At 42.1% G+C, this 12,516-nt stretch overlaps 1 protein-coding gene across 7 annotated transcripts in view; it reads left to right on the top strand.

Moving 5' to 3' along the window:
* The window catches only part of SRPK2 (SRSF protein kinase 2), a gene marked incomplete at its 5' end in the record, with an annotated part of 223,919 nt that overhangs the window by 75,721 nt on the left and 135,682 nt on the right, over nucleotides 1-12,516 (top strand). The gene's annotated exons all lie outside the window — the stretch shown is intronic.

The raw sequence follows: 12,516 nt of genomic DNA on the forward strand, positions 1-12,516 counted from the left end.
ATGGCTCCAGGTTCAGTCCTGAGATTATTACTGAAATTACGGAGAGAAGATGCTTGATACTTAGGTTGTGGAAGGAGGAGTAAGCTAGAAGAGAAGGGTGTACCCTTTGTCAGATGGTACAGGAGTTGGGAAGAATAATGATTGAGAGCTACCTCTTAATCTGGTATTGTTATCAGCAGCTTTTATTGCATGCCTGCTGTGTCAGGGGCCTTGTGTTTCAGTTCTTAGGAGTAGAGAGAGGAAGACCTTGCCATCAAGGACTTGTGGCCAATGGGAGAGAGAAGGGAAGATGAACCTTTGCAAAAATTAGAAGTGATAGGCATGATCAGATGACCTCTCAGGTCTCCTTCACCTCTAAGAATCTGTGATTATTATTATTATTATTTCTTTTCTTTTTTTTGGCCTCACCACGCAGTTTGCGAGATCTTAGTTCCCCAACCGGGGATTGAACCTGGGCCCTGGCAGTGAAAATGTGGAGTCATAACCACTGGACCACCAGGGAATTTCCTAAGAATCTGTGATTGTTTTGCAAGGTGCCAGTCTCTGGACTACTCTCTCAGGGTAGAAACTGTGGGAGTGTGTTTTGGCATGTGGGATAGGTGAGGTTTTCTTCAAAGTGTGAGGTATGATAGAAGAAAGTGCTAGGGTTTCAGTTAAAGAAAGTTTTATTTGTCCTGCGAATAATAAATGTAAAGCTTCACAGTAATGACTATAGATGCAGTTTTATCCAGTCAGCAGTTGACTTTATATTTACAAGGTTTATTACTTTTCTTTATTCTTAATTTCTGAAAAGTTATTTTACCAAAATCTTTTTTTTTGTTTCTTGGGGGCTGCGTTGGGTCTTCGTTTCTGCGCGTGGGCTTTCTCTAGCTGTGGCAAGCGGAGCCTGCACGTCATTGCGGTGCGCGGGCTTCTCATTGCGGTGGCTTCTCTTGTTGCAGAGCACGGGCTTAGGTGCGCAGGCTTCAGTAGTTGAGGTGTGTGGACTCAGTAGTTGTGGCACACGGGCTTAATTGCTCCGCGGCATGTGGGATCTTCCTGGATCAGGGCTCGAACCCGTGTCTCCTGCATTGGCAGGCAGATTCTTAACCAGTGCGCCATCAGGGAAATCCCCCAATATCTTTTTCAAAATGGTTAATAAAATGTGAAATTCTTAAAACAGGAGTTTTATCCATCATCCTACTTATGGGGTATATGGAAAAGATTTCATTCAAAAAATTATGTAGGTGAAGTGGAAACGTGTCTTTTAATTTGTTTAACGTTTGCTTGATTTTTAAGTGTATTTTTATCACACACATATATTTCTTTTGCTTTTGTAAAAAATTTATGAGAGAGTGGCATGGACATACATACACTACCAAATGTAAAATAGCTAGCGGGAAACAGCCAGGTAGCACAGGGAGATCAGCTCGGTGCTTTGTGACCACCTAGAGGGGTGGGATAGGGAGGGTGGGAGGGAGATGCAAGAGGGAGGAGATATGGGGATATATGTATATGTATAGCTGATTCACTTTGTTATACAGCAGAAACTAACACACCATTGTAAAGCAATTATACTCCAATAAAGATGTTACCAAAAAAATTATGTAATGCTGTTCAAAATGTTGAGATGGGACGAAGCCTTTAGTTGAAGGGGCTTATGCGAAATTTGCACTTTACTTGGTAGTATGGTGCTCTCCCATCTGAACCCAGTAGTCACGCTTAAGAATGGGAAAGTCAACCTCTGGGGACAGTGAGAATAGTAGCCCGACCTCCACCTGTCCCTGCAGAAGAGGGACGTTGGAGGAACAAGGGCCTCCATTCCCGGGGCCTGCAGGAAAAGTCCTCAGGGGCAGCCAGTCCTGTTAGGGCAAGAAACAATTCTTTTAGAGAGTTGGCAGAGGATGTAGAGAATTGCTGAGGATTCTTAAGTTCCAGTGGGCATTGAGGAGGGGTCCCCGAGGGTTGGGCCAGGGGCTGGGAAAATAGGGCAGATTAGTGGTGCTGGTGATGTGAATAACCCCATCTCAGTGGGCTGAACAGGGTCTGCGAAGGTGGCAGTTCTAAGCTGAACAGGTGCTGTTGCTGGTTCCTTGGTGGTGATGAAGGGTGTGATGGAGGGCCAAGTGAAGGCCCCCTGAGGGAGGCAGGCTCTGTTGGGTGCCTTTGTCTCCTCTCTCTTCAGCTGGGCTGGTGGAGAGTCAGCTGGGGGAGGGGCTAGGGCGACTCCTAGGCTGGGGGTTGTCAGCTTATTCTGAAGGCCTGTTTATTTGGTAATTTTGTTTGCTTTTATAGGTGCAGAAAGATTATTATACTGTAGTAGTGATTGGGTTGAGTTTTGTTGCTTTCGTGTTTAATGGGGTTTTTAGCTTTTTAGTCCCTTAAAACATCCTGCCCAAAATGCTAGCATGCGGTAGTGTCTGCTATGAATAAAAAATGGTCAAGAAGAATTCCCTCCCCCTGAACAGCCCTTATTCTTTAACATTTTTGTATATTGCTTGTGTTATTTCTTCTTCCTAGAATGTTGTTCTCTGCCTGGTGAACTGCCGCTCAGTATAAATACCACCCCTCCTAGCTGTTAGGTGCTGAGTCCCTTCTCCTGCCACTGTGCGTGGACTTACTCTGTTTTCATACTGCTAACTATGTATTTTAGTGAGTTGATTATGTTGTGTTCTCTTATTTACTCTTACATCCCTAGGCCAAATATAGGTGCTTAGAAAACACTTGTCAAATAAATACTGTGATAAGGGCCAGAACTTTGGATCAAGCTATAAAAATAAAAAAGTAATTGATACTTTGGTGCACAATACACAAAAATTAACTCAAAATGGATTATAGGCTTAAATGTAAAACTACAGACTACTAGAAGAAAACAGGAAAAAAAATCTTTGTGACTTGAATTAGGCAAAAATTTCTTATATAGGATACGAAAAGCAAGATTTATTAAAAAAAAATTGGACTTCCATCAAAGTCTTCTGCTTTTTAAAAGATGCTCTTAAGATAACAAAAAGAGAAGTCACAAACTGACAGAAAATACTTGCAAATCACATATCTGATAAAGGGCTTTTATCCAGAATATATATAGAACTTTGCAAACTCAGTTAAAGAATGGGCAAAAGAAAAAGACCCCAATGAAAAGGTGGATGAAAGATCTGACATTTTACTAAAGAAGGTATTTAGACAAGCACATAAAAGATGGTCCATTTTATCAGTCATTAGGGAAATGTAAATTACCAGGAGATACTTCTCCCCAGGTTCATAGTGGTTCTTAACACAAAGAGAAACTGTGCCAAGTGCTGGAGAGGATGAGGAGACGTTCTACCCCTCACATGCCAGACCGTGTGACCCACTCCTGCGTTTTACCCAAACGAAGTAAAAACTTATATGTTCATACAGAAACATGCGCTCGAGTTTTATAGCAGCTTTTTTGTTAGTTTGTTTTTGGTTTTGTTTACAAGTGCCAAAGACGGGAACTGTTCAGATTTCTCTCAACTGGTAAATGGATAAACCAACTGTGACACATTCCATGCAGTGGAATATTGCTGAGCAATAAAAATAAATGAGCTACTAAAAATAAATAAAACTGTTGCAACAAATGGATGGATCTAACATGTATTACGCTTAGTGAAAGAAGCCAGATACAGAAGCACCCAGACTGTACAGTCTGTGTGTGTGTATTGGAGAGGGCAAGATGCTGGGAGCTGGGGGAGGGGAGGCTGGACTTAGAGCGGCCTGGGGGAATTGCTCTGGGCCATGGAACTCTTCTGTATCTTGTTGTGGGGCTGGCTCCAACAACTGTCTGTTTCTTACAGCCTGCAGCACTGAACACTAAAGGGTGGATTTTACTGTATGTAAATTTTAACTTAATTAAAAACGAAAAGGAATTGTATAGATGATTTAGTAAAGGTTTTGTTGACTCTATTGAAGCTTGATAAAACTTTGCTGGCTTGGAGGTAACAACAGTTTGCCAGAATGTGATAATCTCTGAAGGCCCTTCAGGTGACTGCTGGCGAGGTCCTCTGTGTACCAAATCTTCTACAGCTGGAGCCGCAGGCCAGAGGGTGTTGGCACAGCTTGTGGAATGAGATGGTCCCTCTGTCAGGGGAAGCCAGGGTCTTTTGAAAAATCCACAAATGTTGAATAGGACGACATTTAGTGAAGTTTATTGAGGAAAGTGCAGCAAGACATAAATGTGTTGCTCTGCACCCTACCTTGTGTTTCCAGCAGTTGTTACCACAGTGTGTGGTTTCTGCCAGTATGTTACTGAACTCTGTAAAACTAAAGATCTGTGATTGGCAGTTGGTTTGCTATTTCTAACAGTCCATTGGTTTTTTTTATTTCTAAAATAAAATCGGTTTATTTCATTTTGATAGTTTTGTCACACTAGTGAGTTATTGTTCCTGAAGTTTCCCTAGAGTTTGCCCAGTGGATGAGGGAGGGGCTCAATAAGTATTCTTAGTCTGTACATTTTTTAAGTTAGTTTATGACACTTGAGCCCCAACCCACCATAAATGTTATTGTGACCCCCCTGTAACTATTATGAGAAGCAGTATGTAGTAGTGGCTTCTGGAGCCAGGTTGCCTGGGTTTGTCTCTGCCATTTGTTTACTAGCTGGGTGACCTCGGGCAAAGTTATCTACCTTCTCTTAACGCCTCTGTTTCCTCATCAGTAAACAAGGGTGATAATTACAATACTGACTCCATGGAAGGTTTGTGTGGATGAAATGAGCTAATAAAGGGAAAGTCCTCACAACAGGTAGCAGGCAGGGAGCTTGATATCAGTGTTAGCTGCTGTTATTATTGTTGTAGTTGTTGTTATTTTTATTCTGTGTCAGTGAGTAGCCGCATAAGCATTCCTTAAATGTTGAAATACGAGAGCGACTATGATGCTGTTTCTCCTTTGGCTTCCTGAGAGTAGATTTAGTTCTGGTAAAGTCAGCTGACTTAAATCCTACTTTTTGTTCTTATTTCTCTGAAATTCCTCTATCTTATTGTTCATTGCATATTGCATTTTTAGGAAACATGCTTTATACATTTGGGATCTGCCTCCTAAGTACTCTTATATAAACTAATTGGAAATAATTTCTTACAACATACCCTCTTCTGTGTTTAGAGGTACAACACTAGTTCATTGCCTTAAGAAGTATGAGACAAAAGTAAATGTATCTCTTAAGTTAGAAGCCAGGGAATGTGGTTTTAAATTGAGATTTGGAAACCTTGTTAAATTTAGAAGACTGAATACTGTAAATTAGAAGAACATCAACTGTTTGCTTCTGTGTGTACTGTGTCACCTCTGTAAAATTGTGTCTTTTATATAGAGAAGTGCTCTCCGCACAAAGCTGTTTGTCAGAGTATTTTGAAGACGTTTGTTAGGAAGCAGTTGTGGAATGGTTTGTGGAAATGGCTATGAGGTTTCAGAGTGTTCTCGTGCTCTTCAAATTCATTCTTCAGTACGAAAAAATAAGACTTGTCTTTTAAGCTTGATGGTAGTAAACCAGTTTACCAGACTTTTCTATTTGTGGGGTTAAATTCAGTAGGGTTCATTAGAGGCACTTTAAAAAACCCTGAACTGATTTGCTAGCAGCGTTTATGTCCTCTGTACTGAGGATTTGAGGTAACTCTTGCAGTCCCTCTTACTACCTTGAGTGAGGCGCTTTCCCCGTGGACCCTGAACCATAACTCTCCATTTCCCCTTCCCAGCGCCTGGTAATCTCTGCTCTATTTTCTGTGTCTCTTAATTTGCTTATTCTAGGTATTTCATGTAAGTGGAATTATACGGTATTTGTCCTAATGTGTCTGGCTTGCTTCATTTAGCATGTTTTGAAGGTTCATGCATGTGTAGCATGTGTCCAAATTTCATTCTTTTTTATAGCTGAATAGTATTCCATGAATCCAATAATATAATTTAATAATATGTTTAACCCAGCATATCCAAAATAGTATCATATCAACATGTAATCTGCATAAAAGTATTAATGAAATACTTTTCATTCTGTTTTGTGCTAAGCATCTGTTCAGGTTTGCCGCATTTCAAGTGCTTGGTAGCTAACGGTCGCTAGTGACTGCTGGTCGCTAGTGACTGCTGCGCTGGGCAGCTTGTAAGTCTAGATAAGGGAAGGATTACTTAAGATTGTTAAGCAGCACAAACTTTTTTTTAAAGAAGAATATTTGCTGAAACACAGTATTAGAGATTTTAGTCATCAGCTGTAGGAAAAAAGGGTTTTACAAAAATGATGGAGGTCCAGGCATACCTCTTCCTTTGTTTCAGATCTCACACAACATAGGAACCTTTAGAGGAAGAAATATTTCACTGTGAATTTTTTTTTCACCAGAACCTCTGGTGAGAAAACCTAAGGAACTCTTGACAGGATTTTTTATTTGATTCGCACCGTCCTAAATACAGTGCTGGTAAACATTAGGTAATTAACATTTTGAGTAGAAAAATTTGAATAATGAGGTGAACTGGAACAGAAATTTGCAGTGGGTGCCGTAGGGCTTGATGAAAACTCTTACCCAAACTGGAATTTTTCCTTTGCATTCCCATTCTTTGAACTCTGGGGTTTGGGCCTGATGTATGTCAGTCACGCAATCTTCCAACTTCTTGGGCTGTCAGGAAGTCGGAGCACACGTGAAGACTGGAGGTGCCCCCCGGCAGCCCTGTTGGATGTGGCTCTGTTGTGTGCTATGTCCCCTGAAGGGATTGGATTAGGTGTGCATCGTGACCCCAGTGCAGGTGGTCTAGCATCTTGTGGATGGGGTAGCCTGGCTAGAAAAAGATGAATTGGAATAGTGTAATCCCTACCTCAGGAATTTGGATTTCTGAAACTGAGAGATTAGGTCAGTTTGGGAGTGTCAGTATATTACTGTAGATAATAATAGCATTGAGTTCAGAGTTTTATAGACCTAGGGCCAAGTTCTGTGTCAGCCACTTAATAGCTGGGTGACTTTAAACATGTTACCTTATATTTTAGGCTTTTACCCTCCTTTACTCATGTATAAAATCAAGCTGATGTTTGTATCTACCTCATAGTGTTTTTATGAAGATGCATACGTAATCCCTGTCAAATTGCCAACATAATAAAAAGCAGGGGTTAATGTTGCCATTGTAATACAGAGGAGCCTGGCATACTTTTTTTTTTTGTGGTACGCGGGCCTCTCACTGTTGTGGCCTCTCCCACTGCGGAGCACAGGCTCCGGACGCGCAGGCTCAGCGGCCATGGCTCACGGGCCCAGCCGCTCTGCGGCATGTGGAATCTTCCCAGGCCGGGGCACGAACCCGTGTTCCCTGCATCGGCAGGCGGACTCTCAACTACTGCACCACCAGGGAAGCCCACCTGGCATACTTTTATATTCCGTGTGCAAGCCACAGTTATAGAGCTTACCACTTGGGAAAGTACAAAGCATATGTTCAAAGAGAAGCAGATGTACTGTGGCAGTGGGACCCTTGGAAGAGAGCAGGACCGGCACTCTTCATGAGCATTGATGTAGGATTCAGACATTCAGTTGTTACAGATAGTTCAAGGAAAACTTTATGTACATTGTGAGAAACCACCTACCGATAGTTTTCTCAGCAGTTTAGAATGAGCTAGTTAGAAGGGTGCATCTATAGTGACATATGGTGGACTGTATGGGACAACACAGAAGAGCAATAAGTAAAAAGCACTGTCTTAATCTGGAGCCCTCAGTGCAGAAGCAGACCTTCAGCTACCTTTCAGAGGCCCTGAGAATATGGGTGTAGTGCCTAAAATGAAAGGCTTTAAGGTAGCCAAGAAACTTTGTATTATCCTCAGTGTGAATGTTTCAGTCCAGAATGGTTTAAATGAGGTAAGGAATCTTTCAACTGTGAACACATGGCTGTCAAGAAGCACTCATTCCGGGACTTCCCTGGTGGTTCAGTGGTAAAGAATCCACCTTGCAATGCAGGGGACGTGGGTTCGATCCCTGGTCAGGGAACTAAGGTCCCACATGCCGGGGGGCGACTAAGCCCGAGTGCCACAACTACTGAGCTTGTGTGCCTCAAGTAGAGCCGGCGTACCACAAACTACAGAGCCCACGCACTCTGGAACCCCTGCACCACAATTACAGAGCCCACGTGCCCTGGAGCCTGTGTGCCACAACCGGAGAAGAGAAAACGCTCATGCCACAACCGGAGAGACGCTCACGCACCACAGTGAAGAGCCCTCATGCCGCATCTAAGACCCAGCACAGCCAAAATTAAGTAAAATAAATAAATAGGGCTTCCCTGGTGGCGCAGTGGTTGAGAGTCCGCCTGCCGATGCAGGGGACACGGGCTCGTGCCCCGGTCCGGGAAGATCCCACATGCCGCAGAGCGGCTGGGCCCGTGAGCCATGGCCGCTGAGTTTGCGCGTCCGGAGCCTGTGCTCCGCAACGGGAGAGGCCACAACAGTGAGAGGCCCGCGTACAGCAAAAAAAAAAAATAATAATAATAATAAATCTTAAAAAAAATCACTTATTCCTCGAAGCCCTGGCAGCTGAGGTTTACCTGTATTTCAGGGGAGTAAATAAGAGAATACGTGATGAGAGCAATGGAAAAAACTAAGAGGTGACTAGGTAGTAATTTTAAGATGCACAGTGTTCCACTTTTGCCCTGGCACATCTTTCATTAATTATTCTGGTTAAAAACATTTTTTAAAGTTGTGATATCTTTCATGCATGTGTTACATGAATTGTGAATGTAAGTTTAGGGAACAGTAAAATAGGCACCTGTATACCCACACCTTAACTCAAGAAATAGAATACTGTCAGTCCAAATAGTACCCCCTGCTGTCACACCTTGTAGTCTCAGTCCAAATTTCAGACTGAGTTAGACTTAGAAAAAGGTGGGTAAACAGACAAGTTAAAATACTTCAGTAGGGGGAAAAAAAAAAAACTTTGGTAGGTATATTTCAGTGGAAACTGAGGAACTATTTTGTTATTAAAATGGATAATTACGTGACTGGAAGGAAGTTATTTTTCAAAGAAAAAAGCAGGAGTAGAATTTCTTAACTCTGTTCTTGAGCCATTTTACACTGACCTCTGTATTGCTGTGGTTCTTTTGTGGAAAGTGCTTCTTGCTTTGTAATTGCACTGGCACTTTGACCACATGCCTTCCTCCTTTGCATGGTCTCACAAAAGCACCTAATGATTCAGATGGCTCTAGTTAAAATTTTTTGTTTTTATCTTAAACTGTCATGTATGGGATTCTGTTTTTCTACAGCAGTAGTGTATCTTTCATAAGCGTACCTTCTCCGTTTGTTGAGACTTGCTCATTTGGGGCTTGCTAAATTAATTACCTATATTTTTAGATAGGCTGTTTTTGTTTGTTTGTTTGTTTTTTGCGGTAGGCGGGCCTCTCACTGTTGTGGCCTCTCCCACTGCGGAGCACAGGCTCTGGACGTGCAGGCTCAGCGGCCATGGCTCACGGGCCCAGCTGCTCCACAGCATGTGGGATTTTCCCGGACCGGGGCACAAACCCGTGTCCCCTGCATCAGCAGGCGGACTCTCAACCACTGCGCCACCAGGGAAGCCCTAGATAGGTTGTTTTTTTAGTTTACCAGTTTATTTCAGCACTTTTATTTTGTTTTAAGAGCCTGTTCATGATAAAATTAGAAGGAGCAGACTGAATTTAGTTTTTAAAGCTAGTTTTAAATGACCAATTTTGTACAACCTCCATGAGATTCCCTTTCTTATGATAGAACAGTGTCAGAATAATTCAGCTGTTCTGTTTTTTCCCCTTCAGTATAACACTCTCACAATTCCAACAGAACACTGCTTTGACCTTGATTAAACTGTGAATTTTATTTGAAAGTGAAAATTGGCTTTTTGGAGGCTCTTTATAATGGTCTGATGGCAGGCTTTTTGTAGACTCTCCGTTTGAAAGCCATGTAACTACAAAAGGGGTCTATTTTATTTAATTTTTAAAATGTTCTCCTTTGTATTATTTTAAAGTTTTACTGTTTTGCCTTTAAATTTAGATCTGAAGTCCACCTGACATTATTTTTAAAATATTAATTAATTATTGGCTGCTCTGGGTCTTAGTTGCGGCATGCAGACTCTTAGTTGTGGCATGCATGCGGGATCTATTTCCCCAACCAGGGATTGAACCCGGCTCCCTGCATTGGGGGCGCGGGGTCTTACCCAGTGGACCACCAGGAAGGTACCAAAAGGGATTTATTTTAAATGGATATCCTTTGGTAACAGTTAACATTATTTAAGAAAATTATTTTTAATTACGCAGGTAATACCTATAAAAAATCCAACTGCAGGTAATGGTAAAATCCCCCCGACTGCCATTCCTCATTCCACGTCCCATCTCCAGAAGTGAGGAAGAACTTTTTTTTTTTTGGCTGCATTGGGTCTTCATTGCTGCGCGCGGGCTTTCTCTAGTTGCGGTGAGCGGGGGCTTCTCTTTGTCGAGGTGCGCGGGCTTCTCCTTGCGTTGGTTTCTCTTGTTGAGGAGCACGGGCTCTAGGCGCACAGGCTTCAGTAGTTGTGGCTCGCGGGCTCTAGAGCACAAGGCTCAGTAGTTGTGGCACATGGGCTTAGTTGCTCCACGGCATGTGGGATCTTCCCGGACCGCGGCTTGAACGCATGTCCCCTGCATTGGCAGGCGGATTCTTAAGCACTGTGCCACCGGGGAAGCCCCTTTGTAATGTTTTAAAGATTCATCCATGAGGTAGCATGTATCGGTACTTCATTTTCTTTATGTATGGATACACCACATTTTGTTTATCCATTCATCAATTAATGGACATTTGGGTTGTTTCCACTTCTTGGATATTATGAATAACGCCATTACCAACATTTGTGTACAGGTTTTATGTGAACAGTATAAACACGTTTTCTCTTGGGTTTATAACGAGGAGTGGAATTGTTGGGTCATATGGTAACTCTTGGTTTAACTTTCTGAAGGACTGCCAGATTGTTTTCCAAAGCAAAGGTACCATTTTACATTCTCACCAGCCGTGCACGAAGGTGCCAAATTCTCCATATCCTCGCTAACACTTGTTTTTTTGATTATAGCCATCCTGGTGGCTATAAAGTGGTATTTCATTGTTGTTTCTATTTGCATTTCCCTAATGACAAATAATGGTGAGCATCTTTTCATGTGCTTGTTTGGCCATTTGTATTTCTTCTTTCAAAAAATGTCTATTTAAATCCTTGGCCCAGTTTTAAATTGGGTTGTTGTTTTTTTTTAATTGCCAAGTTGTAAGAGTTGTTTATATATTCTGGATGCTAGTCCCTTATCAGTTACATGACTTGCAAATATTTACTCCCATTCTGTGGATTGTCCTTTTGTTTTCTTGATAGTATTCTTTGATGCACAAAAGTTTTTAATTCTTTTTTTGGGGGGGGTTCCCAGTGCATATAAAAGTTATATTTATACTATACTGTAGTCTATTAAGTATGCAACAGCATTATGTCTAAACAAATGTGTATACCTTAATTAAAAAATGCTTTATTGCTAAAAATACCAACCATCATCTGAGCCTTCAGCAAGTCATAATCTTTTTTCTTTTTAATAAATTTATTTATTTATTTATTTTTGGCTGCATTAGGTCTTTGTTGCTGCACGCGGGCTTTCATTAGTTGCCTCTAGCGGGGGCTACTCTCTGCTGTGGTGCACAGGCTTCTCATTGCGGTGGCTTCTCTTGTTGCGGAGCACGGGCTCTAGGCGTGCGGACTTCAGTAGGTGTGGCATGTGGGCTCAGTAGTTGTGGCACATGGGCTCTACAGTGCAGGCTCAGTAGTTGTGGCATGTGGCATGCTTAGTTGCTCTGCGACACGTGGGATCTTCCCGGACTAGGGCTTGAACCCGTGTCCCCTGCATTGGCAGGCAGATTCTTAACCACTGCGCCACCAGGGAAGCCCCAATCTTTTTTCTAGTAGAAGACTCTGCATCAGGGTTGATGGCTGCTGACTGTTCAGGGTGGTGGCTGCTGAAGGTTGGGAAGGCTATGGCAGTTTCTTAAAATAAGACAACAGTGAAGTTTGCCACAATGATTGACTCTTCCATTCACGAATGATTTCTCTGTAGCATGCATTTTACCCATAGTGGAACTGTTTTCAAAATTGGAGTCAGTCCTTTCAAATCCTGGTGCTGCTTTATCAACTAAGTTTATGCCATATTCTAAATCCTTTGTTGTCATTTCAACAATCTTATACAGCATCTTCACCAGGAGTAGATTCCATCTCAAGGAACAACTTTCTCTCCTCATTCATAAGAAGCAACTCCTTATCCGTGAAATCTTCTCATGAGATGGCAGCCATTCAGTCACATCTTCAGGCTCCACTTCTAACTCTCGTTCTCCTGCTGTTTCTACCACACCTGCAGTTGATTCTTCATTGAAATCTTGAACCCCTCAAAGTCATTTGTAAGGGTTGGAGTCCATTTCTTCTAAACTCCTGTTAATGTTAATATTTTGACCTCTTCCCTGGAAAATCATGAATGTTCTTAATGGCATTTAGAATGGTGAGTCCTTTCCAGAGGTTTACAGTTTACTTTGTCGAGATCCATTGGAGGAATCACTGTCTATGG

Source organism: Stenella coeruleoalba (assembly GCF_951394435.1).
Source record: "Stenella coeruleoalba genome assembly, chromosome: 9".
Taxonomy (NCBI): Eukaryota; Metazoa; Chordata; class Mammalia; order Artiodactyla; family Delphinidae; genus Stenella; species Stenella coeruleoalba.